The sequence below is a fragment of the Tyto alba genome, unplaced genomic scaffold (genome assembly GCF_018691265.1).
Source record: "Tyto alba isolate M040663 unplaced genomic scaffold, T.alba_DEE_v4.0 Super-Scaffold_3, whole genome shotgun sequence".
NCBI classification, from domain to species: domain Eukaryota; kingdom Metazoa; phylum Chordata; class Aves; order Strigiformes; family Tytonidae; genus Tyto; species Tyto alba.
Genome location: NW_024881304.1, coordinates 4625945 through 4649254, shown reverse-complemented (window position 1 = coordinate 4649254; position 23310 = coordinate 4625945). Strand labels below are relative to the sequence as shown.

General features: G+C 38.4%; 1 protein-coding gene across 5 annotated transcripts in view; it reads right to left on the bottom strand.

The window, feature by feature from the left end:
* CACNA2D3 (calcium voltage-gated channel auxiliary subunit alpha2delta 3) overlaps positions 1–23310 on the bottom strand; it is a 467172-nt gene that overhangs the window by 289311 nt on the left and 154551 nt on the right. The window lies entirely within an intron of this gene.

Here is a 23310-nt window from a genome sequence, read left to right as displayed (position 1 = left end):
ACCAAGAGCTTGTAGGTAAGGATTAAAGGAAAGGCAGGGACAGGAGACATTATAGTGGGGGACTGCTACAGGCCACCCAACCAGGAAGACTGAATGGATGAGGCCCTCTATAGACAGATAGGAACAGTCTCACATCCACAAGCCCTGGTCTTCACAAGGGACTTCAACCACCCTGATACCTGTTAGAGGGACAACACTGCAGTGCATAAGCAATCCAGGAGGTTCCTGGAATGTGTTGGTGGTAACTTCCTTCTCCAAGTGATAGAGGAGCCAACCAAGAGAAGTGCTGTGCTGGACCTTGTTCTCACCTACAAGGAGGAGCTGGTGAGGAGGGTGAAGCTCAAGGACAGCCTTGGCTGCAGTGGCTATGAAATAGCGGAGTTCAAGATCCTTAAGGTGATGAGGAGGGCGCACAGCAAGCTCTCTACCTAGGACTTCGGGAGAGCAGACTTTGGCCTCTTCAGGGACCTGCTTGGCAGAGTAGCATGGAATAAGGCCCTGGAGTGAAGAGGAGCCCAAGAAAGCTGGTTGATATTCAAGGATCATCTCCTCCAAGCTCAGGAGCAATGCATCCCAACAAAGAGGAAGTCAGGTAAGAATGCCAGGAGGCCTGCATGGTTGAACAAGGAGCTCCTGGACAAGCTCATACACAAAAAGGAAGCTCACAGAGGGTGGAAGCAAGGACAGGTATCCTGGGAGGAGTACAAAGAAACTTCAAGGGCAACGAAAAAGCCTTTACTGGTACATCAGTGATAAAAGGAAGACTAGGGAAAATGTGGGCCCTCTGGAACAAAAAGGGAGACCTGGTCACCTGGGATATGGAAAAGGCTGGGATACTCAATGAGTTTTTTTCCTCAGTCTTCACCAGCAAGGGCTTCAGTCACAGAAGACAAAGGCAGGGACTAGGAGAATGAAGAACTACCCATTGTAGATCAGGTTGGAGACCATCTGAGGAACTTGAAGGTGCATGAGTCCACGAGACGTGATGAGATACATGTGTGGTTCCTCAGGGAACTGGCAGACTAGGTAGCTAAGCCACTACCCATCATATCTGAGAAGTTGTGGCAGTCTGGTGAAGTTCCCACTGACTGGAAAAGGGTAAACATAACACCCATTTTTAAAAAGGAAACAAAGAGGACCCAGGGAGCTACAGGCCAATCAGTCTCACCTCTGTGCCCAGCAAAATCATGGAGTGGATCCTCCTGAAAAATATGCTAGGGCACATGGAAAATAAGGAGACGTTTCATGACAGCCAACATGGCTTCGCTAGGAACAAATCGTGCCTGAGAAATTTGGTAGCCTTCTATGACAGCACTAATGGATAAGGGAAGAGCAACTGACATTATTCACCTAGACTTGTGCAAAGCTTTTGACACCATCTCACATGACATCCTTGTCTCTACATTGGAGAGACTTTGATTTGATGGATGGACCACTCAGTGAATAAGGAATTGGCTGGATGGTCACACTCAGAGTTGTGGTCAACAGCTCAATGTCCAAGTGGGAGCAGTGACAAGTGGCGTTCCTCAGGGATCAGTGTTGAGACTGGTGCTGTTTAACATCTTTGTTGGAGACACAAATAGTGGGATTGAGTGCACCCTCAGCAAGTTCGCCAGTGACACAGAGCTGTGTAGTGCGGTTGATGCGCTGGAGGAAAGGGATGCCACCCAGAGGGACCTTGACAGGCTTGAGATGTGGGCCCGTGTCAACCTGAGGAAAATCAACAAGGCCAAGCACGTGGGTTGAGGCAATCCCAAACACAAATACAGGCTGGGTGATGAGTGGATTGAGAGCAGCTCTGTGGAAGACTTGAGGGTACAAAACTGACTATGAGCCAACAACGTGCGCTCATGGCTCAAAAAGCCAACCGTATCCTGGGCTGCATCAAGAGAAGTATGGTGATTCTCCCCCTCTGCTCTCATGAGACCCCACCTGCAGTACTGTGTTTAGCTCTGGGGCCCCCAGCACAAGAAGGACAGGGATCTGCTCAACCAGCTCCAGAGGAGGCTATGAAGATTAACAGGGGACTGGAGCACCTTCCCAATAAGAACATACTGAAGGAGTTGGGGTTGTTCAGCCTAGAGAAGAGAAGGCTCCAGGGAGACCTTATAGCAGCCTTCTGGTACTTAAAGGGGGGCTACGGGGAAGCTGCAGAAGGACTTTTTATCAGGGGGTGTAGGGATAGGATGAGGGGTAATGGTTTTAAACTGAAAGAAGGCAGATTTAGATTAGATATAAGGAAGAAATTCCTCACTGTGAGGGTGGTGAGACACTGATACAGGTTACCCAGAGAAGCTGTGGAACCCTGGAAGGGTTCAAGGCCAGATTGGATGGAGCTTTGAGTAACCTGGTCTAGTGGAAGGTGTTCCTGCCTATGGCATGGGGGTTGGAACTCGATGACCTTTGAGGACTCTTCCAAGTCTATGATTCCGTGTTTCAGGCTGACTAGTAAAGGCAAGCTTTGTTTTAAAACACCATAAGACAGCCTCAGCCATGACACAAAAGTGTGTGCTGTATGATTTCTTAGGATGGCTGCCACAGGCATATGTTAATTCTAACAAAAAATTAATTAATTCAAAAGGTATCGTAGAAAAAACATGGGGAAGTGCAAGGTTTGTGGCATGAAATGAGAATCACAGGGGTAGGTTGCAGGAGAGAACTGACCTGCAAGGCAAGAAAGAAATTTTGAAGCTATCTCTTTCTGTTTAGTCACTAATTTTGGCATAATGTCTCAACTAAGCACCTTAATTACAATGGATACTTTACTGACATCAGTAATTTAGATATAATACTGAAAAGTATTGTACACGTCCTGCATAATTGCAGTATTGTACAAACTGTGGTAAATGAGTGACATTCTCTATTTCCATTTACATTTATCTTATTGTAAACAGATAGCGTGTGATGTTTAAATTATTTATCAAATATTTGTTAACATTGTAAACAGCATATTTATTTAAATATAAATATTTACTCTTTAATTTAAAAGATACATTCTAATGCAAATTGCCTTTGCAATTTAAAGAGTACTTGGCACGTAAGAGTAAACACGTATCAGTTGCTTTCATCATATTTTAAAATGAAGTATTTTGTTTTAATAGTGTGAAACAATGAAAAATTTTAGTTTGATATATTTTTTTCTATAGTACAGAAATTATTTTTACCAAGACATCATAAGAAAAGCCCCATTCACAGAGCTATGAGTACTAGGAAGGTGTAAGAACACAACTGGGAAAGATTTGCACTAATGGGTCAGCACTATAGTAGTATTGGGGTTACCCTAATAATTTTTAACTATGCAGGAACCATTTTCATGGTTGCAGTGTTTCTGCAACCATACAGCTCATCTATAGACAAAGATGGATGTCTCTGCAAAACACTAAAACAAGGAAAGTTTATGGCATTTGCACTGAACCTCAAGAGGGCAGAAATATTCATGATACACAAAAAAAAAAAAAAAATAGAAAAGTTATCCACTTTGAGGGAGGCTTTCCTACTGCAAAACACATTGACAACAGTCTCCACTCTGGTATTCATGTGTTAATGAAGAGGCAGATGTTTGAATGTATATCAGTTTCTAAGGCTCAAAAAAGTATCTTCTGACAGTTGTCCAGTAAGGAGAATTTCTGTTTTGAGACATATGATTAAAGCTCTTGTATTTAAGAACTTAGTCTGATGTGTAGCGAGAAAATATAAAAGGTTATAAAAGCAAATTGCCTCATTCAATAAAAACTGTTCTGAATTTTGAAAAGCTTTTACATTTGATATAACTGACATCTTGTACTGTAAGATATGCTCTTTATAATTTCTGATTTTTCTCTGAAAGTTCCTCCTTGCTTCTCTGTAAGAACTTTCAATGTTTTTTTCCCCTTTTTTATTTAATGTCTTTATTCGATAGCAAGGCTCAGAAATCACCTGGGATTTTAAATGTTGTGATCAGACCCTCTCTAATTATGAAGTAGTACAGAAATGCTACTTGCATCCTTGCAAAAACAACTGAACTGTTTTCTACACAAATAGATTAAGATGACCTTTCCCCAGGCTATCCATTCTTCCCAGTATGATTACCCTATTAAAATTGTCTTAAAACAGGATAAATAAATAATGCTTTATTATAGTATAAAATCAGTTATACCAGCATGTACCTTGATACCACAGCAAGGTCTCAGAGGTCTTGTAAGGATTAATTGATTCACTGAAAGTGGTAAGTAGTAATTATAATGGCTAGTTTAAATCATCCACTAAAGTTAAGAGTCAGTTTAGGTTACAAGTTTCAGATAAAGTCTCCTTTTCCTTTACAGATAAACAACTTCAAAAATATATCTCATTTTATATACAAAAGCTATCAAGAGTCTTTTCTTTGTCACAAGGCTGAAATAAAATTCTTTGGTCACTCTTAAATTTACTAAACACAACAAGGAAGAAGCAAAGGCTTCCATAGAGGACTTCCAGTTTGACATTTCGGACACCTGTATGACAAGCCTTACTGGAGATCTAGTGTCTTGGCTGGGTCTAGAAATGCAAGGGTTCAAAGTGTTCATTTTCATGCACATAAAACCCTCTAGGGAATACTTCCTGCTAAAGAGCAAAACAAATCCCAACTCCAGTGGCATCATAATTTCTTCCTTCTCCCAGTGGACAGATGTTAAAAAGATACCCGTTACATAGATAAATTCAGAGCCAGCTATCATGCTCCTTCAGAGCTGGAGTAAAGTACGGAGACAATTTACTAAAAATTTCTAGGGTAACTTTAATAAAGAATTTCATGACTTAAGTGAATCATCTTGTTACCAGAATACAATAATGGTAGAGCCTGTGAGTTTGTGAAGGCTGTGCATTTCAAAACCACATAATTACCACAAATACTGGAAAGCCTGCATCCCAGTTAACGAGCTTACACTCGAATACTGTGAAACAATAAAAAGTCAAAAATCCCCAACCTGGAAAATCTACCAGTATAGTAGTGTGGCCCTCTGATAAGGCTTATCATCTCTTGCACACACTGCTCCCTCCTGCACTTGCACCCTGGCCCAAGCACAAGCAGAACTCTCTCGGCTCTGTGCTTCTGCTGAGGACACATATTCCCAACTCACTCCTGATGGACACAGTAGAGAACTCTACGCTTACTGCTTCCAATTCAGAAATATACTAATAGAAGAGGCTCATTCTTCTTGATAATAAACACGAGAGATCTGTTGGGCTTTATTTAAACTATGCTTTGAAAGTAGCTTCAATTAGCCTAAAACTTTTCACTCCAAAAGGACAAGCTCTGTACAAGAGCAAAGAAAACAAGGAAGACTAATAAGCACTTCTGAACACTTGAGGATGTTAAAACATTTTTGAAAACATTTGTATCAAGCTTGCCATTAGTTCCATGCTACAGTAGTGGTCATCCTCCCTTTTCAGACCAGGAAAACTGTGATAGAACATTACACAGTAAGCCTTGTCTAGATTAATATTATTTTCAGAGCATTAAAAACACCCACTATGCCTCATTTTATTTTTAGATTAGAAGTAGTATCCCACTGATGTGGGTGTGGCCAAAACACAGATGCAAAATACTTATAGCAAAAAACACGCCAACAGGTTGTCAGGATGCCTGGGGTGGGGGAGGTATAAAACATCTACAGTTTTGTTGACTAGTTAAGACACACAGACACATATTAAACAAGGCTTTCCACCTACTCCGCTCTTTTAACATCTAAAGACAGAAATAGAAACACAGTTTGACACATAACAGAAATAGCACCTTGATTTTTAAATAACTGTTTTTTAAAAAAACAAAACAAAACAAAACAAAAACATACAACCAACCAACCAAAAACCACTTATTTAAAAAGTAGGGGGATCTTTTTTTTCAGCAACTGGGTAAAGAAACAAAAATGAAGTATGTGTGATTTTTATGGGATTAACTACTGACTTTGCTGACTTTTACTGGCCATGGTCTGGGCATAAGGTTAGGCATATTTTAAAATTGAAAAGTATTGTGAAGTATTTGTCACATTTAAAAGGTGCATCTAGTGCAATTTAAAGTTTGCTGTATTTACGCTCACAGTCCACTTGTGACAAAAGTTGTGTGTCTCGAGTCAACAATCAATGGATTTCTTCCCTCTTAAGTTCACTAACTGAAATATTCCCAAAACCAGCTTTATGGAGCTGAATTTTTAAAACAAATTATATCATTTGTGTATCTATAAAGATGCAAAAAACCTGCAAGACTTTGCCTTATATTTGATACCATTTTCATTACTAGCTAGAAGCACAGGACTCCCTCATTTCTCTTTAAACCCCTGTAGATGAGTGGTATTCAATATAGAACATTTAAAAATCTCTCCATACAGTTTAAAATGTGCTACAGAAATAGAAAAGCAAACTATTTCACAAGCAGATAAGATGAAAAGTTTTAAAGTGAAATCTGTGTAGTTCCATTCAGCTCATCTGACACATTCAGGTTGATGACAACCTCAGGGCTGCTTCTGACTATCAGTGGAGATGTATCTGACTTCTTTGTGACTTTTTTACAATCATATGCCCTAAGTGCCTCACTCCTACTTCCAAGCAGGAAGAAAAAAGTATTTCTCAAGGTCTGCATCTTCTCTGTCTCCCATGAGAAGCAACTTTAACCCAGACTCTTCACAGTCTAAGGCATGCATATAATGCTACTCTGTACTCAGCAAGAGATGTACTGTCTCCTCAACAAGGTATGCTCAGGGACATTTGACAAACTATATAACATTTTGCTGGGTTGGGGGTCAATAACTGTCCCTAATAGAACAAAAAGTAATAGGCTGTTCATATCCAGCAGTTGACAACATTTGAACACTATCTCTGGCTCTGAATGATAAATTAAACATGTACTTTACGAGATTTTTTTTTGTTTCATACCAACAGGGGATAATCAAAATAATTAAATACTGAAGAACTAGAACAGAATAAAATTTCACGGTGTTTACTGCAATCCAAGGTTTGTTTTGTTACTCCCAACCACCCACCATACACACAGGAGGTTAAATTAATATTATTGACTACACAAAGGAAAGCAAAAGAACACATGATGCAACATTATTGAATTTATTTGGTAGTAAAGTGAGAGATGAGGTGTTGAGCAACTGAATGTATACAAATCCTTTTCAAATGATTAATGACTCTCTCATGCAATATAGAAATTTGGTCAGCTAAGCCCACAGTTGAAATAACAAGACTATGATGATGAGCTAATTTAATGAAAGAAACATGTCTCCAGAGTCACACAGTTTGGGGGGGGGGCGGGCAGTGGGGAAGGGAAAGAAAAAGAAAAGGACAACGACATCTATTTTAGTCATAAAATGAATTTGAAGTGTTTTTTAAAATCTCACAAAGAAAAAAACTGGTCATGAGAATAATTATTGGGGGGGTGTGGGGAGGGTGGTGGGTGGGGCAGGGTGGGAGAGAGAAAAGAAAAACCCTAAACTTAAGAGCATATTTTGCAAATTGTAGTTATGTGCTAACATGTTGGAGTATTCTAACTTTCAAGTTATACTATAAGAGAACTCTTCAAAACTGTAGATTATGCTAAGAACAGCACGCCTTCTGATGGGATTATTGCTGAAATGCAAGTATAATTTCTCTGATTCTTTACAGTATTGCTTTGCATTGACTGTATGAATAAAGTTTAAAAAAATATACAATGAAAATACTTTTACATTTCATACGCCAAGTTTCTTGAATTCATTCAACAAGCATAAGTCCTAGACACAGCAACTCAGAATTTGCATAAACCAGCTGAGGCAAATTTTCCTCAAATACTAGTTTATATTTGGCCTGGGATCTAGGCTGGGGGGCAAACAGGGGAGGGCGGAAAGAGGGGCAGGTAAAGAACTTGGATATTACAAAATATCTACGTAGGTAAAATGAACACCTGCACACTATTCACTCCTTGAACTTGTGGTACAGTCCAAGATTTAGGATTATGAAATATAGAAATGGTCTCTATATGCTTTCAACTTGTAACCATTTTTCACATCAAGCAAGAACAGGCTAACAAAGATAAATTTAACAGCAGCAATAAAGGAACATATATAAACTGAACTTGTCAGAGCAACATCATGAAGCTATCTGGAGTCTGTACTATTATTTCTTCACTATATTAAAGTCTCAGATACTCATGGAACAATTTACTAGCATGCTTACTGAACTGTAGACTGTGTTGCTATTATACTCCTACACATAACTTCAGAGCTATGGTCAAACCATAGCATACTGTAAGGCTTTGTGAAAGCAAGTGAAGAAATTATTTAGATTTTTTAGAAACATTACCATTTTCCATGTTCCAGCTATAATTTGTGTGGCACTTATCTATTCAGAATTAAAACAGATAAACACTTTCAGAAAAGATGATCAGGCAAATCAAGTCAACCAAAGACATAAAATTCTACTTTGAAACCTGAGTAATAGGATAACTGGTAGTTCTATGAATCATCTACCCCACAATCCAGCTTGCTTTCCAGTCTTGTTTACAAGCATTAGAAGTGCAGGCTAAAGAGGTGAGACAGATAACATCTTCCAAAGACTCTGAAGAGCCCAAGAAACATTTCTAGGAAAGGACTTGCATGAAGCCTCTGCTGAAAACTGAGGAAGTCACCAGTGGACAATGGCAGTCCAGGCTGGGTAGACGGTGTCTTTATGTGCTCCTCTCAGCTCAGCAGGAAAGATCACACACGTAGGGGCCTCTCAGCCATCTAAACAAATTAAAAACCATTTTGCAGCTCTCTTTAGTTACTCTCTCTAAACATTCTAATTTCCTATTTCACTGCTCCCTTCCTGTCTCTGGTAAAGAATAAATTGAAAACAACAAGACATGAGAGGGAATACAGTATCATTCAGTCACAAATGAGTCTGAAATGCTCATCTAGTAAAAAACATGAAGAACCCTTCATTCCTACCAGATGTTTATCTAAGATTCTGCTTCTTTTGTTACCAGAACATCATATGAAGAATGGCATTTTTAACGACACACACACACGGGTTATTTTCTTAATTGTTATTATCTTCTAGTGGAAAACATGATCTACAGATATATAAATTCCCCTACATGTCTCTACATTGAAGGAGAACAGCTGAATGTAAAAAGATTATATAAGTTGATAATTATGATTTCTAGTAAAATCCTATATTGCCTGTAACCATTTATTGTAGAAACAAAGATTAGTGCAAATATAATGCACTCCCTTATAGAAAAGTTTTATCAGCTTTGAATTTGTTGGCTCTGACCTTATTGCCACAGCTAAAACAATATTCATAAAAATATAATAATACTTAATGTTTTTAAATGGTTGTTTTAATTGCATGTATCTTACTTCTGTGCTTGCTTCATTTCAAATCTGTGACAAAAATGACATGTAGTGCCAATAACTTTCCCTGAAAAATACAGGTCATAAGCCATCTAACCACTGTGATTCAATGTTGTCTCGAACAAAAGGCTTAACCAAGAGGAGAAAGTATTTGAATTAATGAAAAATTTGTGAGGCTGACCCAGAAGTTATTAATTCAGGCTTCCTGGACATAAGTTTATTACACAGATGATTTACTATATGTAGATTCCAAGGGAGAAATTATACTAGATATTGTTATGCTAGCCTTCAACTGCCAGAAAAAGTTCCTCCCTCCTAAGTAAGGTGCCATGAAAGAACTTCATTAAGCAACCAGCTTGTCATTAGCTATTTCATTGAAATAATATATAACGTGACTAGACCACACAGGGATCTGAACAACAATACATACAACATATCATGAAGAAACCCTGAAATGTAATACACATCTCAGCCATTTACAGAACTGTAGTTTAAACAAACAGAGACCTAAACCAGACTTGGTGACAAAAAATATTTTCAAAGACAGAAGGGCTTATGCTAATGGATACCATTCAAAATGCCTAATGTAACACACATAATCTTAAAAAAGAAATATGCCATGGATAATTCCTCAGCAAACATTCAAGTACTTAGACTACAAATATGATCTTAGGTTTACCTGAGCTATATACTGACGCTGAAAATCTGCAGTTTGTTTATAGTAAAACTGATTGGGAATAATGAAATGACGTCCCTGAAACCTCTCCAATTCCCATTCTGAATATTACTGTATTTAGAAAGAGTATTACAACAGGAAGGCTTATTATTAATACAAGATTATTTTCTAATCAGAAGAATGTTTCCACTTAAATATATCCTGCACTTTAACTGCTTTACAAACGACTTGCATATTTGTCAGCATCTTGGGTTCAGTTAGACAGTGACAAGCCCTAAATACTTCAAGGAAATGAGACATTCAATTAAAAAAAGCTTCTCATCTTTGTTACAGCTACACAGAGACTTTGAATTCAATATGAATGGTGGTTGCTGCAGCTGAAAACAATAGCTGTCCCTTTATCTTGAAATGTATACATGACTAAGAAGATAATGTGATACAATACTGCTTTTATGTACAGAAGAATTAAGAGAATTTACAACTGCACATTTTAATATCCACTCCCCAAATCCTCTGCATGAGTGTGCCTGAGAATATTAAATAATTTTGACTTTTAGTGCCTCTTTGCAGCAGTAGTTCTTAACAGCTCCCAGACATTCATACAGTGGCCAAAGAGCAAATCGCCTTCCTGGTCTTCACCGAGGACATTTAGGAAGAGATCAGTGGTGCTGATAGTTTAAGACCCACACTTTTGATGCATTTCCATGTGTCCCCAGCTCCAAGTATTAATGAACAACACTGGCATCTTCCAGACAAAGTTCAAGTGTTAAATTGGGTTTTCTCCTAGCTGAGCCTCACAGTAATTACTGAAGGGCAGGACTCTGTCAGGCAAATATTAACAGATGGGAAAAGAGAAGGCAGGCCTCAAAATACAGTCATTCCTCTACAGCTGTCCATGGAATGCAGCAAGACTAGCTCACCATCTTTTTTCCTGGTTAGCTCCAATATTCATGTTTCTCAAACCTTCAGAGTATTTCCAATGGCAGTGTTTGTAAATCCCATCAAACTGCCTGATGAAAAATGCTCCAATAGCATTACTAGCCCTCCATAGCATTAGTGGTACTTCCATACCAACAGATGCTCTATCTAACATACCACCAACAATAATACAGCATGGTACTCCGGATTCCATACTTGAGCACTTGACAGACCATACTGAATAAATCCTGTTCACACTTGGCATTTCTGAATGAAGCACCTGAACCTCATGATCACATTAATTCAACTTCCTAATGGGTTCCCTTTGGATGAAATCTTCACACAGGAACTTGCATAACACTGTCTAATTCCAGGCAAGTGCAATATTAGCAACAGAAAGAATTTAGCTCTCGAATTTACCTGCTGAAATAATTTTACCACTATAGTCAGGCCATGGTTCTATTTTTAGCAGCAACAAATTAACTACCTGCCTGTATCTCAAAACCTGGAAGAAACTCTTCGTTTGACCTAATGTTTACAGGCAAGGTAATCAGGGCATCTTTAATTCAGAATGATATGTAATAAGACAGCCTCCTAATATGTTGATAGTATCTATGAATCTGTCTCACTTGTGTGAATGCAGGCCAGAAGATATCCTGGAATAACTAAAAAAGCCCCTTACTTTTTACATTTTCTACCAAGTCAAAAGCTTAAGCATCACCATGAGTCACAGAGGTTGACTAGCTGGTGACAATCATGTGTTGAAATTATAAACGTCAAAAGGCTGTGATTCACTTAAATCAAGCGCCTGTGTTTAATTTATTTATATTAAGCTTCCACATTTCTGAGACATGGTTTCACCCAACTGCTTCCCTAGGAGTGTAAATCACCATCAAAGTACAGAAAAGTAAGTCTGCAGAACATAACTGGGTTTGAATATGACGCACAGCAAACAATTACAAAAGCACATAGACAGATTCATTGTTAAAGCTGTTATAGTGTTGGAAACATCTTCACATTTTTCCACAGTTTAGGCAGGAATTTAGAATGTTGCAAGTATATAATTAGTATTAAATGTGATTAATTCATATTGTGGGAAAATACAGAAAGAACTAAAATAGAGCTCTGAGGATCTCCTTTCTCTCCACCCAAACTGCAATCAAGCATATGCCTATTCAACCCTCTGAACATACTGCCAGAACTCAATTTTGGAAGCTGGCTTTTTTCTCCTCTGGCTGGAATACTGAATGTTTCATTTTTCAATGTCACACTATTTACCATGCACATATTTTAGTCATATCATTTCACAGTATGGTTCTGGGGTTGGTTGGCTCACGGCTTCCTTGTACCTATTTTCCTTCATTCTCTTTTTCATTTCTTTCTCACAGCACTATTTGCCAAGTCTTATTTGCCTATATTTGTAAAATAAGAACAAACTATTATCAGTTCTTTGAAAGGTACATAATACAGTGTTTTAGGGAAAAAAGCTGCAGGTTTCATCTGCATGGTTTGAGAAGAATCAGTTTTGATTTCTACTCTGGTTCACTTTGGATTTTGCTATGAGCTGTGTGTCAGGATCACATCTAAAAATCTTCAAAGTTTACCTGTAATGCAGAAAACATGAAACCCAACCATTTTTAGGTTGATACAGAGCAATTGATCAGTCCTCAGGTTACTGCAATGGGGTTCAAATTTGCTTGAAGAGTTCTGTGGATCTCAGCAAAAACCTCATGGAAATTTAGCATTTAATGATAGCTGGAGTCCATCAATGCTTGGCATGGTTCCATGAGTTTTAACATAGGGTTTGCAAAGCTTTGGCAAGCACATGCTTTCACTGGTGTTTATTTACCTGCAGTAAGCAAGACACTCTTATGTATACTCAGTTTCTGAATTTGGTGTGTATTTCACTGCGCTAAAATTAATTGAAAGGAAGACAGAGAAAAAAGTGATATGAGTAATAAAGCATGGGAAAAAAATATTGTTTTGGCCCTACTCAGCCCAAAATTGCACAAGCCTCCTGAACAGATGAGAAGTGAAATGGAAAAAAATAAATGCCGAAGTAGCTAGATATTTAAATTTCATTCTCAAATCTTGAATTTGGCTTTAAATTTGGTGCGAGCTCTGCCATGTTTAAGAACTACACAACCCAGGGCAGAATCAGTCTTAATTCAGAGACAAAAAAAAAGTGAGCTGAAAGCTGTATTACTTTGCCTATGCAGTATTGTCCCCTAGTTAATAATTAAGAGAAAAGCCTATGACAGAGGTAGCCTCATACTACACAGGCCTTCTGCTTTCAAGACCACAGCTAACAGCCTCCTCGCAGCACTGAGTTTGGCCATGCAGATAGAGCAGCATCTTACACCACATCACAAAAGATGTCGCAGAAAAACTGGACTCAGGTGTTTCTACTCATTTTACCCAACAGCTAGTTATAAGGCTACCTTTAAACTGTCCTGACCTGCCATTTTCTTCTGCATTCTATTGCTGTGCGATTCCCTAAACAGAAGCATTCTGTACATTAGAAACAGAAAAAAAGATGAATAAACAAATTATAGTACTATAAATGGCATATCATAATGCTAAAAGTTACTTTGTAAGACATTCTTAATTTCAATCAACTTCCTACTCTGCTAATTATAATTGCATTGATTTTAATGTAAAATATTACCTATCATTGTTATTGCTTGTGTTAGCTAAGAAGCATATAGAACATAGATTATATTCATAAGCTCATCAATTATCATATTGCTGTCATTCTGCAGTAACTATTTTTAACCAGGTTCAACATATTAAGGGGTGTAAAAACACTGAAAATAAAATCTGGCTCTTAACCATATTTATTTGTATTTTTAGCCACGTTTAACCAGCACTTACTGGCCTCTGAGTTATATACCTGCACTAACCGGGGAAGAAACCTCCTTATCCCACTGTTTACTCAAAAAACCCATTTGGTCATGTACTCTCCCTTCTTCTCTTAAGTGCAGTATATTATACTGCATTTGGCTTTATTCATAAAATGTTATTCTTACTGCAAATTTTAAGTCTCGGAACAGACTTTATTAGATTAAAATTTATTTCCTTCAAAATGTCAGCCCTTTTACATCTGAGGAGAACATTCTCACTTAATATTTTGAAGGGAAGAGGTAAAACTAGTTAGTTAGGGGGGAAAAATATGCACACACACAACCCCCTTCTGGCAACAGACGTACTTTGATCATTGCTCAGCACAGTCCTCTCCCACCCCAGAGCTCCCTGCAAGCTCTGCCCAAGGTTCCCCACGAGGAACACGGCAGCGCTGGCCTGGCCTCCTGGCTCTGCAGGCCTGGTGCCACACCACCAAGAGCAAGCCGAGTCCTGCAAGATACTCCCTGCCTCATTCTGCCTACCAGCCACAGGGTTCATGTCTGTACTTCTCCAGACTGCAAGAAATATTGCAGGGGGTTCATATGCAATTACAGGATTGGAAACCTCTGCACCAAGGTCTGTCCCCTCTCCCTTTTAGTTGCTACAAAGCTGGCATCAGCAAGGTAGTTGATTGCCAGACTAGAAGTTTCCTGACACAGACAACTTGCCCCAGGTTCAAAGTGGGAAGACATTACTCAGAGAAGATTCTCCTTCACCACAGAGAGGAAAACTGTACTGGATAGTCCGATTTCTTTTGTTTTAATAACAGTAGACATAAGAGGTTTTCAAACTGTAGCACACAGGCCATTTTGGAGCGGTGAGGGGTTGCTGCAAGCAGAGCAGCAGCACTCAGTCTCACCAGGATGAGGAGCCAAGGCTTGGTGCCGCTGTGCCGCGCCATCCGCAGGCACCGCCGGGGCCGTGTCACCCCTCCCCAGCCCAGCAGCACCATCCTGCACCCCCATGGGCTGCACTGGTGCTCAGCCGGCCGGGAGCAGCGAGGGAGGATGCGGCGGGGAGCAGGGGCTCAGGTGCGGGACGGGGGCTTCTCAGGGATCATAAGGGGTGAGCTGCTCCTCAGCGGAGCGGGAAGGGGTTGCGATGGGTATGGGGTGAGGTATGAGGGTCCTGGCATGGGAAAAGAGAGGCTGCACGCACATTGCCCAGGAGCTGCTGCTCCTTCTGCAGATGGTGGCTCTCGAGGGAAACTGGCACCTGCAAACCCTTGACATGCAGCTCTCCAACCGAGGGCACAGGATTCCTCTTGACAGAGGGAACTGCCAGCCATTGCCCCTTGGGGAGAAGCAAACTAAATGCTTCCTCACATTTGCATGAGCCAATATAGCTTCATAAGAGATTTCTTTTCTCCAGGTACACTACATGAAGAGATGCTTTAGGGAAGCTGGTAAAAGACTCTTTTTTCACCACCACCACTTAAATATTCATAGAAAAGGGAAGTAATGGGGAGCTCATTGAGAAGAGATTATAAAGGGAAGATCTGGTAGTAGGGGAGAATGGATCTAGAGTGACCTTTAATAAATAACTGCAGTGGTCCCGAGTGAGTAATAAAATTGCAGACTAATTTAACCACATCCCCTTAACTTGCCCTTCAACAACTGCATGGTCAAGACAATGTATACAGAGAGGTCAGCATCTGCTAATGACCACAAAAAGCCTTCTCACTGCAGTATTGCAGATAAAGTGTAGTTACAAGGCTTGAGCGCTGAGTCACAGTCTATAGCCTTCCATACATGTGTAAGACATTAAGTGTTCATCACAGAAACTTAAATAAATTAAATCATTCCATTGCAAATGACAAAAAGAGAACTTTCAAGTTGTGCAGTTATTATTCAGAGATATGGAAGCAATAAAGTTAAGGTTCCACATGTATCCTTAGCTCTGTGCTTTGGTCTACATGTAGGGTGGTTGTTAATTCCATAAACCACTAATACTTTTTTTTTTTCCTAAAAAGATCAGGATAATACTTTTTATCCACATACAGCCTATAAACTCTCTAGAAAGACAGCTCTGCATTTATTTAAATAATCCAGTCTCCTCCTTACTGACACATTTTTATGTGCCAGTATCTTTTTTCTGTATTTACACATTTTGACGTTCCAATCACATTTCTCTACATGGAGCCCCATCAATGATTCTCACCTCTAAGAATCTGACCAGGATACAAAAGGCTTTCTCAATGGATGTATCCCTCTGTTTTTCTATCAATTCACAGCATTCCCCATACCCTGAAAAGTACTCAGATAAAACTACATCTAACTTAATTGAATGTGCAGGAGGTCTTTATATACCTGTAATTTTTCATCATTACTCAGTCTTGTTATTCACATGCTGTTGCAGGTTACTTACGAAGTATATACTGTGTATTTGTCAAGCAAGTGCCTTCCACTGACTCTGGTTGGCATATAAGTAGTTTACAGTACATGGAAGCTATTTCACATACACATTCAAAGCTGTAATAAAAATATTTGATGCTCTATGGAAAACAGTATTAAAATCACATAATTAAAAGCTACATAAAATTCACACAAGCAAGAGTGAACAGATTCAGTCTTACCAACAAAAAAGGATATATTTATCTCTACTGTTGATGTTTTGAACACCTGAGGGTTTTTTTGTCTTCATAACAAATTTCTTTTGGTTTTCCTTTCCTTGTGAGACAGGCAAGTTTGCGAGACAATTTATCTCTGAATTTTGAGTGATTATTTTAAAAGAAATACCAGATTATGGAAACATTTCTCTGGAAACAAGAGACCACTACCTTCCACATAGTTTGCAAGAAGTAGAAAGGAGTGATTCTTATACAAATATCCAGAACTCCACTGTACTTTTTTTAGAAGGTGTAGATTAATTTGGAAGAAAAGCTTAATGTTTTAACTATGTATCCATTTGGGGTGCAATGCTTCCTTTCGTGAAATTAAACAAAGAAATTCAAATGTATTATATTGAAGCCACTGTCTGCATCCTTGTGAAGATGAAACATCACAATTTTCTTAAGTAATTCCTACAAACTTCATCTTTTTGAACTTCTCCTGTATTGTCTCAGATAACTTGAGCATTTTTACACTTATTCTTCATCAACTACATGGCTAAGAAAACCCTGAAAGATGCAAATTGGGGGATAGGCATCTACAGACAGGCAACTCACGTGGAAATGTCGTCACAACTGTAGTAGAGAGGTTGCCAGGGGTAAAATCTGGACATACAAGAAGTTCATGAGCTTCCTAATGTATGTATCTGGTACAGAAAATATGCCAAGGTAAAGTTCTTTTTAGAATTTAAAAAAAAAAAAAAAAAAAAAAAAAAAGAGATTTAGAGCTTCTTGCACCATAAGTGGCTGTGAAATCCATCAGAAACACAGATGAATACCTATGCCAGAAGTTTGTGAATTCCACCCAAAGGGAAAAATGAGACATAACATAACATCACTATTCAAGAGGCCCATAACAAAAAAAAAAAATTGTCTAAGGATAGCTTTGAAATATTTATAAACAAGTGTAACATTACTGAGGAGGGAAGGAATACTATAAACAATACGGTCACATTGTAACTGTAATTAAAAAAAAATGCAAAATAGCTGAAATACCAAAGGAACATCTTTAAAGGGGCTTTGGGGGTGAGAGGCCATAGTTGGGTTTTTTAAACAATCATAAATACTCTCAGACTTGTACTGGGATGAGACGAGAGTGTCATCTAGTGGCTCTCGATGTTATGGTATTTACTGCCATTGAACAGCTGGGATATGTTCCAGACCTGGTTTTCTACAGTATTCGTTGCAATCGTCTGGGCTGTAATTGAGTATCTGGCGAGTATCTTGCTAGGAAAACTGGGGAGGGAGGGAGGGAGGGAGGGAGGGAGGGAGGGGGACGGGACATGACACAGGAAGAGAAAGTTGAATAAGTAAAGAAGTATTATTCACTGTTTATCTGCACTTTGTTAGTGACTTAGCTTAGAAGCATATTTTTTTTTTTTTAATCTGGAAAGAAGAAATTGAACAGTCTTTAAGAAAATATTTAGTGTAGCTATAGGACTAACAGTGATCTGTTCTTTATGTATGCACGTTTGGTAACCACTGACTTCCAAATATAAAGACTATTAACAGAGCACTTTCATACATCACATACATGTTTGGTGACATTTTCCAAAATTTACTTAATACTCTTTTATGAGTTGCATATTTTTATTGTGAAAATACTGGAAATAAGTTCTCCAGTTGGGAATTTTGGAAATTTTTTATGAGAGGAGACAGTGTATTTGCAGGAACAGATTTCATGAGAGTCATTCAGGTCCCCTGGGAAAAGATCACTTTATTTGCAGAGCTAAGGTAACAGTATTATGGTATTAAGGAGACTTGATGAGTTCTTGATCCAGGTTCCATTTTAATTACGTATTATTAATCACTTCGCAGTTGGAAAAATCTGACATTGTCTATGTGTAACTAATTAGGAACTTATGTTTTTTAAATTAAAAAAATGTGTAGAGGTTTCTTTTGCAACATGGGGTTGAGCTGAGAATACATAGCACTAGAGCATAAATTTCACTTCACAGTTCAAAAATTGTTCCTCTAGAACAGCAGATAAATAGGAAATTAAATTCTGTATTATAATTCAAAATCAGTGTGAGATACCACAGACATCCCTATTCAAATATCACCACTGAAAAGGCCATTTAAGTAACATAATCTGCTTTGTATTTGAATTTCTTATCTTCTTGAAACTGTTCTCTGATAGTAAAAATAATTTCTCTAATAATCCCTGTACACAGTAACCACAAGCAAAAGTACATATTAATTGATATTACTCTCTATGACTAGCTTAGCAATGAAAGTAAATATTACAAATGCTGCAATTACTATCCACAGTTCACAACAGCATGCAAGGAAGATCTGAATTGCAGTGTCATACACATAAAGACATTAAACTAACATTTATATTTAACCTATATTTAACAGAATTGAAGAGTTGAATGTTAATACAGTTATAAACAATGATGTAAATGAAAACATTTTTAAAATTACGTAACATGGAATAAAATACAAAATCTCTGTGTAGTGGTAATTTAATGCTTTAGAGTTCAATTTACAAAGGTCTCTATATACTTCAGAAGTGATTCTTTTTATTTTAATTTTCCAGATTTTAAACTGAAATTTAAAGCTAAAATTTCAGTTTTAAAACTGAAATACAGTATTACTGCAGATTTTTAGGAAGTACTTTGATTCTGCCAAACACTGACATTCACCAGTCCAAAGATCAGTTTTGTATTTTTTTTTCCCTAAACTTTTGGTTAAGAAAGCTCACTCTGGCTTAATGTGGCTGATAATATGAAAGTGTGATTTTTTAAATTCTTAGAAAATAAAGGATTTTGAAAATGAGGAAAGTATAACTCTTATCCATTTTCTATCATTTCAATAATATAGCTGCTGATTTACAATACAATACAGCAAATGAGATTTATTGGCACAACTTGCCAGAATGGTAAGCTTTAAATATTCTCAGTAAAGATAGTTTAAAATACAGGCAAATGTATTTTTAGTCAGTACATTCTCTGACCATACTGTGTATTTCTAACTAGTATTTCTAACATACGTCACCAATTTTACATCATTAAAGTGTTCTAGCTATAAAGATTCCTGTATCTGTCCTTTGAGTATTTGGAAGACAACAACTGTATGCCTTTTCGAAACACTTGCAAAACTCAAAATTTAAATTAGCTTTTTAAAATTTATTTATTTTTCCCACGTAGGCCAGCTATACAGGCTAGATCTCCCATCCGACTTTCTCTGTAGCCATTTGGCTAGGACAGGTCCTACATCCAAGTACAGCTAAGTGACAACTGAATTGCACTATTTGTTTGTGTGAGTAAAAAGTACACAGGAGTCAGTCAGAAGCAGGACTCAGATATGCTAACTGCTGTTAGAAATGCATGTGACCACATGCATGCATGCAAAGCAATCCCCGCGGTAGAGTTTGCCATCTAAACACAAGCAAAGAAATTTATACAGACAGGCAGGAGACATCAGTAAATAATTAGGTAATACCAATCATAAAGACACACAACACTTTCAGATCATCAACCACCTTATTTGCCATTAAGGATTCAGGGGTGTGAGGATGGGAAGGAGAAGGAAAGGGTCATTTTTTGAAAAAGGACTATCAAAAAAGAAAAAATATGTAATTGAAGTGAAACATTTGAAATGTTAAAACAGCCAACTCCCATATGTAATCACCACAAAACCCAGAAACAATGATTGAACCGATCTCCAGCAGCGGTGTTTTTTGCCAGCTCCACTAAGCTGAAGGAACTGGCCATCTGCAGAGACGTGTAGGATACCTGCCCTGAATGTGTGAATGACTGCTTTTGTTGAAGACGTGGAGACATGCTTTTAGTTAATGCAAGACAACTCCACTGGTAAAATGTTACTAAATCAATTATATATCAATATACATCCTGGTATAGCAGCAGTTACAGTTCAGTGTGTAAGGTAACAATAATGGAAAACAGAACTTGCCATTATGTATCATTAAAGTATAATCAATTACAGGAATCTGTTAGTGCTTTTCTTCACAGAATCAATCATGAGGAAACACAACATACTTAAATGTGCAGATAACAAACGGAAATAATTTTTAAAACAAGGTGATTGGGTTGAAAACATTTTTAAAGATAAACTTTAACAGATTTCCTGACCTCATTTTATTAATACAAAAGTCAAAATAGACAAAAAGGCTGGCTTTATATTCCAAGAATGGAATATGAAAGTTCCTATTAAATCTGGGCCTGGAGCGTGTATTTTCCAGCCAACATCCAAGATTGCATTTGCTGTATTCATCATTATATATTTGTATGTATATACAATGATGTCACTGTTTATAGCACTATAAAGTCCAATTCAAAAAAACACGGTTTTTATGCTGTCCTTCTGGAGTTCACTTGTATACAGGCTGAGGTGCAATGCTCACCAAATTCACAAGTTAATGTCAGGACTTGTATCTAGATAAGAGCACTGAGGTGCCTGTACATGGGGGCGAGCACGCTCGTGCACTTGAGGAGCTAGGCAACCGTGGCAAAAGCTAATGCAACCATCAGACACATCCTTGGCTGAGCACTGGAGCATCTGCCACTGCAGAAATGCTTTCTCAGTCAAAAGTAGAGCTGAACTGCAGAAAGGGCAAGGCAACAAATAAAACAGTTTTGTATTCTGTAAATTCTCTTTGTGTCTCTGTCCGTATTTACCCTGATACACCAGGATCACAGGTTTACACCAGTACCAGGGGTATGAGTCACCTGTGTAAGACAAAACTGAACCAGCTGAAATGCTTTGGACTCGACTACAACCCTGCTTCCCAATTTTGTCTTCTCACACACAAAGGGAAAATAGGCAGATGTGATGAAAACCTGCCTTGGGATAGGGTGAAGGGAAGAAGTGAGTCTTGAAACATTAGGTGTGGGAGGAAAAAAGCTTACCAATGGATGGAGAAAAAGCTACCAAGGCTGAATAGCTTTCACTCCAACCAGTCCCAAGTGCTACTGAAAAGCACTACCTTTTGGTTAAAGTGAAAGCAACTTGTAAAACCTGCGTTACCAGGATTGCAAGGGGTCCTTGTTTAAAACTGCTCTGTCTCCACCTTGTATTGTTCCCTGCCTTTTTTCAGTAAAATCTCCCCAATTAGCAATGCATTTCCCCACAAACCCAGCAACCCCCACTCGAGGAATGTTGGTGCTGCCAGTATGTAAAAAGCTCAAGGACTAAGACATTATTTGGAGGAAATATATAGCATGGTATTTACCAAGAGACCACAAGGAATTAAACAAAAAAATAATTAATTTTGTCTATGAAGATAATTGTGGATGCTAATTGTGCTGATATCTTTTAGAATTGGGTGCAGAACTTGGACCAAAACTGATGAACACTTTGAGATTCAAGTATTTTTATAGTACATTATTTTCAACTAATCTTTAAGCGATTTCCCATTCTATAACCTGTAATACATCCCAATCAATATAGAACCCATCAAATCGGCAGAAAATTGCAATTATGAGAGATGGAATGCAGTTTGGAATGGGAATAGGTATAGAAATTGAGTAATTTTTCATAACACCACCATCTTGTATTTTACCTCCTTACTATGCCTTTTCATATCATTGACATTTTACAGGTAGTTAAAGCCTGGAAATTTGGATATTTCTAGGAGAACAATAATCACTTCATCTCTAGAGAGAGACTTCAACAGCCATTTATCTGCATGGGAATTTCAGTAAAAATGGGGACAATTTTCATAAGGCAACATAGGATTTACCCCTTCACTGAGAGGTGTGTACTTCACTTTGAACATCCCTACCTCCATCATTAATCAGTGATGCTAGCACAGTGATACTTCAGGGGACTATTAATTTCTTAAGTGTTTGCAGGAAACAGCTGTATCCCCAGCTACTACATGAATGCACTAGAAGACACGACGCTCGTGTCGGGGAAAGATTTACAGGGATCTGAAATTGTACATGTTCTTATGCAAAACAGTACACAGCTTGCTATGAAAGATCCTTGTGTATGATGTGATCAACCAATGGCCAGGGACTGTGCCAAATACAGGCAAAAGTGTCCAGGGCAGCAAACTGTCTATGTTGCCAATGGCAAGAGAGCGAAGATGAGTTAGGGTAGCACACTCTTTCATAGAGCAGATCCCCAGCCTGCTTCCACAGCCCTCTGCTGCTGCTGCCATGGGGCCAGAATTTGAAGTAGGAGAGGGGAGGATTGAGTCAGGCACCCTGATGAGCAGGGAAGTATGACAGAAAGGAGAGACCATGCAGTTCAGAACTGTATTAGAGTGGCAAGGTGTACCGGTGGGCTGGGGAGAAAGCCTTGGAAAGCCTTTGGGGGCTCTAAGACCTCCCACAGCCTTTCACAACCTCAGGTGACCTTCATCCAGACCATTTTACCTCATCACAATTCCATACACCCTTTCCAAAAATCACAACCCAGCATAAGCTCCCACAAGCGCTACAAACTGTACCAGATCTCCTCACTTTGATGACAAACAGCTGGCCTTTGCCAGCCCTATACCCAAAGCCTCCACTGTCTTTTCCAACATAACACAACACCCCCCTCTTTGCTGCAAAATTCTGTTTTGCATAAGATCCTGAAAGCTCTTGAGCTAAGTTTCTCAGCAGAAGCTTCACACAGGCACAGAATATACATTAAACCTTCCACTAATATCTTTGATAAGCACATTTTGGATCCCACAGTAATATTTCTCTGAACACATTATCCTCATTTTGCAATGCTAACTGGAACAGAATAAGATTTCAAGTCCTTTTTTTACATTTAAATTGAATACCTCAAAAGTTTTAGCTATATAGCTATTAGTTTAAATCTGAAATACGAAACACAAAATGTAACATTAAATCAAATTACTGTTATTGTAATGTTACCTTTTTTTTTTTTAAATGAACCACAAACAAAACACT